Source organism: Balaenoptera borealis (genome assembly GCF_965194805.1).
Source record: "Balaenoptera borealis genome assembly, chromosome: 4".
Taxonomy (NCBI): domain Eukaryota; kingdom Metazoa; phylum Chordata; class Mammalia; order Artiodactyla; family Balaenopteridae; genus Balaenoptera; species Balaenoptera borealis.
The window spans coordinates 18,896,991-18,912,222 of record NC_138861.1 but is presented as its reverse complement, the minus strand read 5'-3'; the positions used below and the strand labels follow the sequence as shown (position 1 = coordinate 18,912,222).

The 15,232-nt window shown below is 44.5% G+C and overlaps 1 long non-coding RNA gene across 1 annotated transcript; it reads left to right on the top strand.

Annotated features, from left to right (window-relative positions):
* The first annotated feature begins 252 nt into the window (after nucleotides 1-252).
* On the top strand, nucleotides 253-15,152 carry LOC309628615. The gene is made up of 2 exons (XR_014244585.1): nucleotides 253-8,901; nucleotides 10,690-15,152. It is a non-coding gene; the product is annotated as an uncharacterized lncRNA (long non-coding RNA).
* Nucleotides 15,153-15,232: the final 80 nt, after the last annotated feature.

Genomic DNA, 15,232 nt, shown 5'->3' with positions numbered 1-15,232 from the left:
GGTGGGGCTAATGGGGTCACACCAAGGAGTACTTCTGAGAACTTCTGCTGCCAGTGTCCTTGTCCCCCTGGTGAGCCACAGCCATCCCCTGCTTCTGCAGGAGTCCCTCCAACACTAACAGGTAGGTCTGGTTCAGTCTCCTATGGGGTCACTGCTCCTTCCCCCTGGGTCCTGATGTGCCCACTACTTTGTGTGTGCCCTCCAAGAGTGGAGCCTCTGTTTCCCCAAGACCTGTCAAAGTCCTGCAATCAAATCCTGCTAGCCTTCAAAGTCTAATTCTCTGGGAATTCTCCCTCCCATTGCTGGATTCCCAGGTCGGTAAGCCTGATGTGGGGCTCAGAACCTTCACTCCAGTGGGTGGACTTCTGTGGTATAATTGTTCTCCAGTTTGTGAGACACCCACCCAGCAGTTATGGGATTTGATTTTATTGTGATTGTGCTCCTCCTACCATCTCATTGTGGTTTCTCCTTTGTCTTTGGATGTGGGGTATTTTTTTGGTGAGTTCCAGTGTCTTCCTGTCGATGATTGTTCAGCAGTTAGTTGTGATTCCGTTGCTCTCGCAAGAGGGAGTGAGTACATGTCCTTCTACTCCACCATCTTGAACCAGTCTCTGCAGTGAACTTTCTTATATATTTCTTATACTTTGCACATTGATAGAGCCCTAATAGTGGAATGACTGGATCAAAGGATTAAAAACATCTCATTTGTGGCACCAAATGAATACCTTACCATAGACATTTAAATTTTAAAGTGAAAATTGTTTAAGTCAAGATTTGCACCCAAATTAAAAGAGGAAAGATTAATGTCTCCAGATTAGCATTTTTGTTTACCTAACAAAAATAGAATTCCAGTTACACCACAAACCCAGACCTGTTGCAGTAGAGGTATTTAATTACCATTGTGGCGTCTGGAGTGCAGAGCTGCATGCCCTACCCCCGTCTTTTGCTTAGAGTGTGAGAACTTAAATGAGAAAACGGCTCTCAAGATTCTGTCAGGCCATTTTAGGAAAGATCATCTCAGGACTCTGGCTTCATATTCTAATTTAATTTCTACTGATGCTAATTGGTAATGAGGACTCTTAGCACACATTTTTTTTTTTAACAAGAAGAAAAGCATACAAATTTAACTTTTTTGCATGTACATGGGAGTCTTCAAAAGGAAAATGAAGACCAGAAGTCATTAGGACCAAAAGCTTAAACACCTTGTTACACAGAGAACAATAAATTGTGGGGACATGACAAGACAGAGGGGCTGGTGGTAGGAGCAGTATATTGTGGCACGGTGACTAGCAGCTAAATGTGGGAAACTAATGGAAGTTCATTTTAGTAGGTGTGTTTGTACAGGTCCATTTCGGCATTGACTCCCAGTCTCTGGTGATATGAATGTTCTTCCTGGTACAGGGAGGGCACCTTTCTCAGGGGAAATTTCATGTCCTGCTTTTAGGTAGAAAGGGGAAGTCACAGAGCCCTTCCTGTGTCTGCTGTTTCTCAAGCTTAGTGCACATTTTTTGAGCCTCACGTACGTCAAACATTCTACTAAGTTCTAGAGCGAGAGAGGGAAGAGCGGGAGGTACTAAAACCAGAACGAAGAGTAAGGCAGGGCTACCCCTTTCACTGCAGTGCAGAGCAAAGGCTGGAGGAGATTTGATTCCTTTATTGACTCTGTCATGGAAAGACCTGGAGTCAAGCTGGACATTGGAACAAATGCCTTAATGACTCGGTCTCTGGGGAGACCCTAGGAGGCTGGTCAGCCGCTAAGCCTGAAGAATATCATACAATCTGTACTCAGTGAAAAAGCTCCTCAGGTTGCTTTAGTAAAGCAAACCCATGCGTGGCAAAGTAAGAAAGTCACAGACAGTGTGTGTGCTGGTTGGACTCAGAGCTTAGCCACTGGTTATAGCATGGGTGTGGCCTTAGACACGTGGCTTTCTCTCTCTTATCCTCAGAGCCTCCCTCATGAGTGGAGATAGTCATGCCTATACCACAGGGATGTTGCAAAGATGAAAAGTGTCGAACTGCTCTTCTTCCCCAAACCCCAGTCATGCTTCAGATCTCACTTAAGTCAGCTTTCTCAGGGAGCTCCATTAGCCCCGTCCTCTCCACACCAAGATGCGCTCCTGCAGCATCCTCTCTGGAAGAACTTACTTGATTGGCATCTTTTTCCGTGGAATCAGGAACCTCTATGTCTCTAGTACCCAGACCAGGCTACTGCTTTGAGCAAGTCAAAGAGGATGAGCGTACCTTTGTCTCTGCGTAGAGAGTATGTGCTCACCTAACGGATGGACTTTTATTCTGAAAAAGAAAACTATTTCTATTTTCCTGTAATATGGCTTTTTCAAAGAGGAACTGACCCTGGCATCTGTCAGCCAACCCTGGATGGGCTCAGGCCTGTGCACTGAGTACAGCAAGTGCCTAATCCTCCCAGGGCACCTCCATCCCCCCCGCCCACCAATCCTGTTTAAGCATCAAACAGGAAAGGCAAAGGTGGGTGAGGATTAAGCCTTGGAAGAAATTATTTTGCTAATGAATTCTGAGTTTTTTCCAGGCTTGCAGGATTTCTGAACTCAACATTTTTTGAAAGAGCTATGTTGCCAGGAGGTGAGATCACAGTTAAGCTGAGAAAAACTCGTTCAGGATTGCCAGATTGAATTGAGACCCTCATGAATCTCATGCTTTTAGGTTCACACAGTAGTAACAGTGTATGTGCTGGAGGACTTCCCTGGTGGCGCAGGGGTTAAGAATCCGTCTGCCAGTGCATGGGACACAGGTTTGGTCCCTGGTCCGGGAAGATCCCACATGCCATGGAGCAACTAAGCCCGTGAGCCACAACTACTGAGCCTGCGCTCTAGAGCGTGTGAGCCACAACTACTGAGCTTGCGAGCCACAACTACTGAAGCCTGCACGCCTAGAGCCCCTGCTCTGCAACGAGAAGCCACCACAGTGAGAAGCCCGCGTACCACAACGAAGAGTAGCCCCCACTCGCCGCAACTAGAGAAAGCCCACGCACAGCAACGAAGACCCAACGCAGCCAAAAATAAATTTAATTAATTAATTAATTTTTTTAAAAAAGGGTGTATGTGCTGGAGTAGATGGCTACCCTTCATGTCCTGCAGGGGAAAGGGAGACCAAGCTTTCCAAGACAAGCGGAAGTCATGAGTCAGCCATCACTGTAAGGCTGTCAGGCTCACTTGGGACACATGGAAAGCTTACGAGGAAGGCTCTGTGCCCCTCAGGAATGCAGCAACTCCCTTTGCCTTCTCGAGATGCTCAGGGCCCCAGACTATCAGCAAGAGGCTCCTGATGCCTGGGCCTTCCATCAGGGTGATGGAGGACAGGCTGCCGTGGTGGATGGTTGTTTCTGGGCTGTGCCCACTAAGGCTAAGCAAGCGTGAGGGTATCCAGATGATTTCTCCAGAGGATGTGTCAGGCAGCATAGATTCCAGGTAGTTCAGGGTACCATTCTGGGAGATGTCTACCATAGACCACATCTGGAGTTGAACAGCTCAGGAAGTTGGCTTGCTCTAAGTGCAGCAGTTTACTTGGCAAGTGATAATGGGTCCCTGGGTCAGAACTGAGGGGCCTCAAAAAGGATGGAAGTTGAATAGTAATCCTGGGTTACTGATGCAGTAAATGGCCTCCTGCTTGCCCAAATAGGATGATGACCCTTTTGTTGGCTAGGTCAGCCTCTCTCTGAGGACTTTAAGGAAAGTTTGCTTGCCTTTCATTCTAATAGAACAATGCTTTTCCATTCTGGCTGCAGATCGGAAATCACCTTTGGAGCTTTAAGAAATTCAGATGCCCAGGCTCCAGCTCCAAAGATTTGATTCTGTAAGTTTTGGGTAAATCACCCCTTTTTCTTTTCTTTTTTTTTTTTTAAGTTATTTTTGAATATTTCAAAGACTTCTTTTTCTCAAGTCATTTTTTAAAAAATTTATTTATTTATTCTTGGCTGTGCTGGGTCCTCGTTTCTGTGCGAGGGCCTTCCCTAGTTGCGGCAAGCGGGGACCACTCTTCATCGCGGTGTGCGGGCCTCTCACTGTCGTGGCCTCTCTTGTTGTGGAGCACAGGCTCCAGACACGCAGGCTCAGTAGTTGTGGCTCACGGGCCCAGTTGCCCCACGGCATGTGGGATCTTCCCAGACCAGGGCTCGAACCCATGTCCCCTGCATTGGCAGGCAGACTCTCAACCACTGCGCCACCAGGGAAGCCCCCTTTTTCTTTTCTTAAAGGGGTCTGTTGTTGGTGTCTCTTGGGGACTCCGATGTGACACAATGCCATGTGAGTTAGGAAGCGCTGAAGGGAGCGCTGTGGGCTGAGGGGCTCTGTTGGTGTGTGGAGCAGCCCCTGTAGTGAAGGCTCAGCTGCATTGAGGAAGTGCCCCCTGGACGTCTCCTCCTCAAGATCCCAAGCACCTCAGCCCAGCTCGTGTCCTTTACAGGAGGCCGCTGCTCCTCCTTCATTCCTCCTCTCAGTTCACGTCACCACTGTTTTCCGCCCTGTCTCCCAGTGCAGACATTTGGGAATCATCTTTGATTCCAGTCTCCACCACACACACTTATCTTAGACCTTCTCCGTCTCTCTAGTCCTAGTTCAAGTACCAAGAACCGTGAAGGCTCAGAGGCTCTACCCTTCTCGCAGGCTAACTGCTTAGCTTGCCTCAGTTTCACCAATGCCCACAGGAGGCGTGAGACTTCTGGGTCAGAGACAAAGGACGGCCTTGCAGATGGTGTGAGTTTCATGTTTGTGATAGTTCCTGAGCCCCTCGTCCCTCAGAGGACAGTGACCCAGGTGGCTACTGCACAGTGTCTGTGCTGCAAGGTGCACTGAGCTCAGCAATCCCCCAACTTTTTTTTTTTTTTTTGCTGCGCCTCCTGGCTTGCGGGATCTTAGTTCCCTGACCAACGATCGAACCCAGGCCCCAGCAGTGAAAGCCTGGAGTCCTAACCACTGGACCGCCAGGGAATTCCCAGGTATCTCCCAACTTTCTAAGGAGTCTGCAAGCAATCCTGACCAAACTTTGCCCCGAGGGAGGTGTTATCTTTATTATCTCCCACAGTACAAAAATCTGCCCCCGCCCTCAGAAGGAGACACTATCTCTATCTTACAAGGCTGTTACATAAACATCCCCGAAGAGATAGTTTGAGATGAAAGCTCTTCACAGAAGTATAGAAACATGAGACACCCATGGAGAATTGTCTCCCAACACTAGGAACTCATCACAATTACCTATGAATCTCTGCTATTAGTCTCTCTTCCACTAGCAATAGTTCTGGTTCTAGATCAAAACATAAAGCAAATATGCCAATCGTCTGTTTAAACTTTGGTTTTCCACTACATAATAACAAGTTAAAATGTCTAAGGCCCCATCCCATCTGGTCTGCTCTGCTCTGTTTTTCCTTCCTTATCTCTTACTTCTACTCTGCTTTCACAAGTAGCTGCTGCTCCAGGATGCTCGGAGCTGAGTCGTCTCTCTACAGAACCCCTATGACTCTGTTTATACGTCAGTTAATATCCTTACTTGTTTGCTTTACTATGGTAGTCAGATAAATATGTTTCTCATCTTCTCCCCCAATGGAACGTAGCTATCTCCTTGTTCTATCCATCGTCCAACATGGCGCCTGATGTACACAGTACGTGCTCAGTAGATCTTTGTGTAGTGAGGAAGGCTGCTAGGTCAGCAAGTCAGGCTGTTTGGCGTTTTTCTGAACTTTGAGGGTTAAAGCTTGTAGCCCCAGTTGTTTCAGTCCTCTGGGCTTTGTTTTCCTGAGTTCTGTGGCCATAACCTGTAAGCACAAAAAGTTGTTCTAGGGAGGTCTTGATGCTTTAGTGACTAGCCATGTGAATCAAGGTTTCATTCCGATCCAAATAACAGAATACCTTGCTCTAGGGGTTTAAACAGGTAGGTGTGAGTCTCCTGCATTATCTAAGGTTCCTCAGTACAGGGCTGATCTTTTGGTTCATTGTGGGATCCAGGTTCTTTCCACCTTTCTGCTCCACTGTGCTTAATGTGGAGGCTTTCATTCTCATGTTCGTACTTCCTGGCTGCAAGAGGGCTCCTGCACCTGTGGGGCCCATATCAACATTTGAGGTAGGGAAAAGGAAGAAAGTGAAAGGGTGAAGGGCCAAAGGCCTTCTAGAAGGTCTTTGCCTTTTTGTTTACTAAGGGACGCCCTTCCCATGAACTTCTATAGAGTGGTAACACCAACTTGGAAAGCCGGGGAATTGGAGTATTTAAAGCTTGGTACATTGTCCTCCTGAACAAAATTGGGGTTCTGTAAATAGGGTAGAAGGGGTAGCTGGATATTGGGTAAATAACTTGCAATATTTGCCCCAAAGACAGATGTCCCTTTTCTTTTTTGTCTTTGTATTGTTCTTTTTAAAAAATTTTATTTCATTGAAGTACAGATTGATTTACAATGTTGTGTTAGTTTCAGGTATACAGCAAAGTGATTCAGTTATACATATACATAATAGTTTGCACCTGCTAATCTGTAGTTTCTTTATTTATTGGTCCTACCAACGTGAGCTTTTGTCCAGGCCCATTGTTCCTGTGTCCGATGACTTTGTGGACATTCATGTCCTGAGTCCTGAATGATTTTTCCTTCCTCTTTCTCTTTCATGCTCTGCCTTGTCTTCTCAGAAACTGAAGGCATTTTTGTTTGTTTGTTTGGGTCTCTTATTGATATTATATTCCTCTTCAACCATGGCAGGGAGGTGGGGAGTTCTGGCATTTTTTGGTCCTGGGTTAGTCGCCTCTAGAGAAAACAAGGTTTGACAACCATTCCCGTGCGATAGCCACACTTCAGCTCCTGGTCTGTGCATCGCTGGCGGTCTGGGGCGTGGGGACTTGCCCGGTCCTCCTCACTCTGGGGGACACGAGGGACATACTCTCCTTCGGTGCGTTACATCAGTGAAACATTTAGGAGCAGGCTGTTTCTCTTCACGGGTGTTTCGGCCGAGAGTGGATTGAAACTTTTAATTGTATGAGCCTTTTTAAATGAGGAGACTCATATCTGAAGGGTTGGCTACAAAGAGGAAATTGTGGTTGATCAGGTTATCCCGGGAGTTTGGCAGGTGTTAGAATTCTCTGCTTCTCCAAGAGCAGAGTGCAATCGCTTGGGTTAGCAGGGGCCCGTATTCCATAAGAGCTCCTGAATCATGGGATAAAGGGGATGGGGAGGATACTTTTGGCCTCAGGAGAAGGGCTGCATTCCTGATCCAGCCAAGGGAGGATGTCCTACATTCCTACAGTCCCCTCAGGGTGCTGCCAGCCGTGTGAGGGGACGGGAAGGTCAGCACCAGCCCACTCCTATCAGCAGGATGGCTTGGGTACGGGCGTGGGCACGGCTTACAGCTGTTTGGGTTTCCGATATTCCTGACACTTGACAGTCAGACTGCAGCTGTCACTGGCCTTCAGAGTGTCGAGTCTTTTCTCTGAGGGGATAAAAACAATCCAAGTTTGCACAGGTCATAAGAATGCCCTGGGGTCAAGTATTTGGACCTCTGTTTGACAAGGCCCTTCCCGTGGCGCTGCTTCTCTTCCCCTAAAAATCCCCACCCCTTCTGCTCTGGAAGCAGACAGACTACACACGAGGTCTCCACAGGGTGAAGCCACGCAGGCCTCCGGGGGCTGCGGAGTTGAGGGGCACAGGGGAGGTGGGCCAGGTGGGGACTGACAGGCTGGAGACGCATGCCCTGTCCAAGGCCACAGGGTCACAGCCACACGCCGCCCTCCCGGGATGCAGAATGCCTGGTCGCCAGCTCTCCCCCTTGTAAAAGAAAAGGCAAATGACTAGATTTTTATGCAAAATCATCCAAAATTTCAGTGTTTACAGCTGTTCGTTTTCTTTTTTTTTCAAAATACCATGTGGAGCAAACAAAGATGTATGAGGGCCCCCAGCTTGCCCTGGTCTCTAGAGGAAGAAACGGCTTAGCCAGGTCACAGATGCCTCGGGAGTGTTAAACGAGGAGTCCTGTGGAAGAAGAGGCCCTCCTCCCCTCTCTCCTCCCTCCATGTGAGCGGTGCCTGGAGCGAGCTCATCACCTGGAACCCATCAGAACGGCAGTTCACAGGCTTGGCAACGGGTGCAGAGGCGTTGGGAGTGGTGGATGGCAGGGCTAAGAGGCAGTGAGACTCCAGTTAGCTCAACCCAGCTCCAGTGGGCACTTGGAGGTGCGCTCTGCGCCACCTCTTTTTAGCGGCCCTCTCTGAGACGCCTGGTAAGCGGCGCTGGTGAAGGGTGGGTGGGTATAGCTGCTTTAAGGCCCGGATGCCAGGAGGGACGTGCAGCCGCCCCACCCTTGCGACGCCACTACCCCTTGGGGTGGGTCCCCTTAGGAGACCAGCAAGAACTTTGCAGGAGCAGAGTGTCCGGGAGGTGACAAACGTACGAGTGGATCAGGAAGGGTACAAAGAGGCCGAATTGAGAAATTGATAAGGACTCTTGAAGGAGAAAGGAATGGAGTTTTTAATTTAGGATTAGGGGCAGAAAGCAGAGGGGACTTACAGGTCAGATGTTTTTAGTTGAGCATCTGCAAATGCTCATGACTTAGCATTTGAGGTTTGTTTTTCAAAACTTGAAATATGTCTTTAATGTCCAGATGTGGGGAAATGGCTAAGTAAATTATGGTACATCCATGTAATTGGAGAATATGCAGCCATTAAAAATGAGGTTATGAAACAGAGTTCTTAGTAATGTGGAAAAATTCTTATTGTGTAAGTGGAAAAAAAAGGATGTAGCTACATGTGGCATAACACTTCAACTATGTAAAATATGCACACACGCAGGGCAATTGCTGTGGAGAGTACGCCAGAACATCCTTCCGAAACTGCATCAGACGAAGCCTGCATTTTACAGAGTAAGGGACTACCAAATCAGGTTATAAACATCCAGATGTACAGGTAATCTCTGCTTTCCATCTCTTGCTTTTCTTTGGTCAGTGCAGGGGAAGGCCCTGCATCTCACAGTGATCCTGATAAGGGGAACAAGAGGGCAAGGGGTAGGAGAGGGGGAAGCAGAGGATTTAACAGATTGTGTAGATTGTCCTATTATGAAGCTCAATGGTCACTTTGCTAGACCATTGGTGACCAATGGTGACCAATGGTCACTTAGCTCAAAGTGTCACTTCCCCTAACTTCTACTGGGCACCAGGGGGTGAGGGGTGTGGGTGAAAAGAGTGGAATATGAGTCATTAATAACTCCTTCCATACTTACCTGCACGGAAAAGGAAGTCATTATAGGAGAGGCATGGTGGAGAGTGGGATACATTCTAGAACCATAAAAAAACGGAGGGTGAGGGTGAAGGAACTGTGTACGGATTGTTGGCACCAATTGAAGTTAGGGACTGTTTTGGGTTCCTGCAGAGATGGGTCTAAAATCAAAGCCGCTCTGGTTAATATTTCCTCCCCGTGGTTCACTCTGATTAGGGCAGCACTTTATCTTCTACTGTTGGGTTGCAATCTTAAGAGTATGATTCAACCTTTACCTCCTTCATAAGTTCTAGGTAATCACAGGTATTCATCTGATGTGCTTATGTTAGACATGGGGAAGAAGGGAGCACCAAGAAGCAGAGCAGATATCCCTGAAGAGCGGTCAAGATCAAAGGCAGCTGACCTTCTCTGGTCCTGGTGGTGGGGTGATGGTGGCCGCAGGAGAGCACTGTGAAATGTCTGCAAAGGAGCAGGGGTTTTTCATCTGAGGGCACGGACACCCTAAGGGCAGGGGTGTAGCCAGCTTCCCAGCAGGCTTTGCTCTGTTCTTTTTTTTTTTAATTTTATGTATTTATTTATTTATTTTTGGCTGTGTTGGGTCTTCGTTTCTGTGCGAGGGCTTTCTCTAGTTGTGGCGAGCGGGGTCCACTCTTCATCGCGGCGCTCTGTTCTTTGTATGACAGTTCATTAAAAATGAACCAAAAAAACCCACAAAAACACCATTTGGCTAGAAGGGAGGCCTATTTTAAAGTAGGTATGGTTATAAAATTCAAAGTGAGAATTCATATAGGAATTTATTTTTGACAGTAATCTGAGGGTATAGTTTGAGTTTCTTTCCTTCAGGATTCCTGGGAATCAATAAATGACAAAATAACTACTGCAATAGTAAGTAATATCTGTCAAGTATACTTGAAAATCAGATTTTTAAAAAACTTAAGTACAGTTGATGTACAACATAATGTTTCAAGTGTACAACATAGGGATTTGACATTTAAATACATTATGAAATAATCACCATGTCTAGTAACCATACACGTTATTACAGTATTATTGACTATATTCCCTATGCTGTGTATCACATCCCCGTGACTTTATAACTAGAAGTTTGTACCTCTTAATCCCCTTCATCTATTTCACCCAGCTATACACCCCTCTCCCCTCTGGCAACCACCAGTTTGTTCTCTGTATCTGTGAGTCTGCTTCTGTTTTGTTTTTGTTGTTTTTAGATTCCAAGTATAAGTGAATCATATGGTGTTTGTCTTTCTGTCTTCCTTCACTTGTTATAATATCCTCTAGATCCAGCCACGGTGTTGCACATGCTGAGAGTTCACTCTTTTTTTTATGACTGAGTAATATTTCATTGTAAATACAGTTAACCCTTAAATAACACAGGTTTCAACTGCACGGGTCCACTTATATGTGGATTTTTTTCAATAAAAACTACAGTACTACACAATCTGTGGTTGGTTGATTCCACAGATGCAGGACCATGGATACAGAGGGCCAACTATGGTACTTGAGCATCCATGGATTTTTGGTATCTGAGGCAGGTCCTGGAACCAATCCCCAGTGGATATCAAGGTACGACTGTATACACCACTGTATCTTCTTCATACATTCATCTATTGATGGACACTTAGGTTGCTTCCATATCTAGAACACAGGGGTGCATATATCTTTTCAAACTAGTGTTTTTGTTTTCTTTCGGTAAATACACAGAAGGGGAATTGCTGGATCGTATTGTAGTTCTATTTTTAATTTTTCAAGGAACACTAAATCCAACCATAGATCTTCTAAAAATATATATAAAGTTTATATACTGGAAATCTGGGTTAAAGCTTTAAAATTTTTTATCTTGAGATAACAGAAATCTAATAAAGATCTTTTGAATTATTTAATTAAAATAAATCCCAAACTTGAGACTAAGAGGCTTCAAAGTATGACAGGATTAGGCTTTAAACTTCCTTGATGAAGATTAAAAAACCTAGCTAGTTAATTTTCTTAAAACCTAATCCTGAAACAGAAAATTCTCTATATATGTGACCAACACCAACTAAACACTATAAAGTTCCACACACCACGGAATGTGGTTTTACCTTTGTATGGTTAAGCAGATTAATATAAGATGGCACACATGCCTACCAGCAAAACCACAGATCTCTGAGTCATGGATAAGTTCTAAGAATGTGCTCTGAGGTTGGGGGTGAATGTGAAAACGAAGTTTTTTTAGATTGTAGATGGTATTTGAATCAAGTCACTTCTCCCCTGAGCCCCTGTGTCCATGGCTTAACCATCCTACTTGCTCCACTTTTACTCCTTAAAAGCTGCATTCATAATGCTGGGGATCAGAGAACCCACTAAAACCACTTGGGAGAAGACATCACCCTGATCCTCCAGTTTGCTTAGGAAGTGGGAGGCTCTACATTTCTCTTTGGACAAATGTGACATCAGGCAGTAGAAAAGCCAGGGACTGAGGAAACGAATGTCAGGAGAACCCAGGCATCAGTTCCTACCTGGCTTAAGTTTGGTCTAATTATAATTGGTTCCAGTATATAAATGAATTGTTGCCATATTAAATGTCTATCTAGTGTTATAAATAGCAGACAGATGCATATTGTCCATTTCTGAAATGATGACAGATTACAATCTCTGTGGCCATGGCTAAAAAGCTCAATTTGGTAAAAGGGTTTGTTTGTTTTTCTGGGAAGAAACAAAGTAAGGATAAGGAAATAATGAACTTCAAAAAGTCAACTGAGAAGGAAAGAATAAATAAATTGAACTTAGGAGCATAAATTCCATGCAAAGCTCACTTTTTCCTTCAAATACTGTAGCTTACCATTCACGGCATACAAGGAGCTAATAACAGCTTACCCCTGGAAACCTCCAACAAGGGGCTCTGCCTGTCTAGTCAAGAAGCATAATGATAAATGGGTGGATTCTATTACAGGATTCAGAGCACAGTTACCATAAACCTTTATGCAAAACACACAGCATTTATATATAAGAAAAAGACGAAAGACATATAATGAGAAGTATGTATATTAAAAAGGTATATTTTATATATACTGATAAACAGGTGGCAGCACTGAAAATGGGAAGGGGGGATTGTTTTGTTTCTATACTGAGGAAAAACTCACTACTACAGCTTTATCTGTATTGACTTAGTAATAATACTAATAAAAGCTAATATCACTGAGCTAGTACTGTTATTCCCACTTTACAGATGAAGAGGTCTGAGACAGGAAGAGGAAGTACTACAGTGGGAGCTACACTGAAAGGCCTTCTCTGCCCACCTGGCCATCTCAGTTTCAGGGGAAGGAGGTAAGAGGTTATGCACTCTGTATGGAGGACAACTGCGTGCTCCTCAAACTATTAATAGACACTATTAATACATTATTAATACACTATTAATAGAGACAGAGTCTACTATCAAAAGAAATTCTCTGAAGTCAGACAAATATCTAAATCTCAATTTCTCTATCAATCTCTCTAGAACTAATTCTCCTATTTGGCTTTTGTTCTCTGAATTCCTTTAGCCAGGAATCCTGTAGGGGGAAGGCGGGGAATATAGTTTAGGCCATAAGATGTCGTAGTTCCCTCCAGCTTTACCGTCAACCTCTGAAAGTTTGAATTGTCACAAAAACCCCGGGAAGGAGGAATTATTAAATTCAATGAGAAAACAGGCCCAGAGAGTTTAAGTAATTGGCAATGGTCACATAGGTAGCAAGTAATAGAACCAGGATGTGACTACGGAAGAGGCAGTACCCAGAGACCTTACTCTTTCCATTTATCACACTTTTCACATAGTTGCCACAACATTTTAGTAAGACAGACCTTTAAAACATATCTGTGACACCACATGGCATATAATGATGTATCTTTGTATGTAAACTAAGAGATCACATCTGTGAAAAAAAACCCCTCAATTTTCCTGGTTACAGCCATGAAGATTCACCCCGGATATCATTAAGTGCTTTTTAATAGACACTTGTATGATTCAAATGTATGGCTTCCTAGAGTTAAGAAGTGTCTTTTAAGCTTACTGATTCTATTAACAGCTGGATACAAAGGATAATGCTCACCTGAGTAATAGACATCTTCACTCCTTATGTTCAACAGAATTAGATAATAAGCCTTCTAATGATACCAAAGAGTATTTCTTTTTGAAATCTTCACATGCAGGGGTTTCTCAGAACACTTCACACTAATGCTTATATCTGAGAGCATTCTTTTCCACCCAAGAGGAAATTGTATTAGAACTGAAAAATTTTGTTCCACATCTCCACTGTTATCAGATAGAATGCTCAAAGCATGTTTTATCAAGGAAGACACAGGATTATGGGCCAGTATTTAATCAATTTTGCTTTGAGCACAGTGAAGTTACACTCTGGGTGGGTGGTTAGCAAGATTCCAAGGAGCTAATGGGACTGGGAGGGAGGAGAGGAGGACATTCCAGTGCATTTCACTCAGACATCTTCTTCCCTCTAAGTTTTGGCCTTTCTGCTTTTCATCTATGCTCTAGTCCTGGCACAAAGTGGTAATGAAAGCTCTGTTGTGCGGCTCCTCTCATCTTTCCCTTAGAATGCACTCTTAGTGAGTAGCAAACTAACGTAAAGGTGGTCTCTAAAACTAGCACCAAGTAGTAGGAGAGGGACGGTACTGTCTGTGGACTCCCACCCACTGCCACGGCACAGCAGCGCGTCACCGAGTTTGCTGGAGCCCTGTCATTGTAAGGGCACGGCCTCTGGTCTGGTCACGCCGCAGAACAACCGGTGATTTGAATTGCATTTTGTTTTGCTGAAGATGCGAGTTCCTAGCATATCAGCAAATTGATTGCTGGCAGCTGGCCCAGACAGTATTTTTTCTCGAGTCCGTGCTTTTCTCAAGTCCGTGCTTCTGTTCCGAGGTTTTCTATATAATGCTTTTCAATACAGACAGATCCTACTATCAAAAAAGAAAAATTTTTTGAAGTCAGACAAATACCTACATCTCAATTTCTCTATCAATCTGTCTAGAAATAGTTCAGGCACTCTGGACGTTTCATGGAAGTAGGGATTCATTCAACAAATACTTACTGAGCACCAACAATGAGCAGGCACTGTTCTAGGAGCTGGAAATAGAAGTAAAATATACAAATAAACCACATGATGTCATTACAGTTTATATACTGTTTATTTAGTTATTAATATGGACAGCCTATGACGCAACATTACAGATGTCTTTCAAAATCTAAAATAAAATATAGTCCACTATCCAGCCCAGGAGAAGACAATGAACAAGATCATTCTTACAGTAAATGTAGCATAAGCACTCACAATAATCGTCCTTTTCTTGGACATCAAAGGGAACAGTCAAAAAGTTCTTTACCTCCACTGGGGTTTTAACTTTCTCGAATTACAGCTATTACTTCAGAGTCAAAAGTCCAACTTCGGTCACCCCACAGAGATGTGCAGCATCAATTTTGGAGAGCGAGGAGCCCACCTTACCTTTCAGCCAGTATCTGTCACACTTGGGCATTCGGAGAAGGCAGGTATGTCACAGGGATGTTCATGTGTTTCAAAGCTCTAAGACCTGTTTGGTGTGGTGGTAGCAGTGAAGAGTGTACTACATTCTGCCAAGGGGGCTTCTTACCTCTTGAGTCTTGGCACTTGGCACTGTCACTTTCCGATAGGCTTTAAGATCCACTGCAGTTCTGTGTGGAAAGTGGAGGTGGGAAACTCTAACAGCTACTGGGATGAGGCCATGTGCAGAATGAACTGGACTGGCTACTATGGCTTTTATGACCTGCTTCCTTTCTTTAGTCTAGACAATCTTTTTTCATATGCCCTGCTAGTTCTCATATAAAATTTAAAAGGGCTAAAAGACCAAGGAAACTTCTTGCTTTCAAGCTGAATGGTGAGAAACAGAAAAAAAAAAAAAAAAAATCCATTTTCCAAAGAGCTGTACTCAACTTTCTCAGTTGAAAACAAATGCCAAGTGACTTTTAAAGACATGTGTTGAACAATGTTGATTAACTGACGGA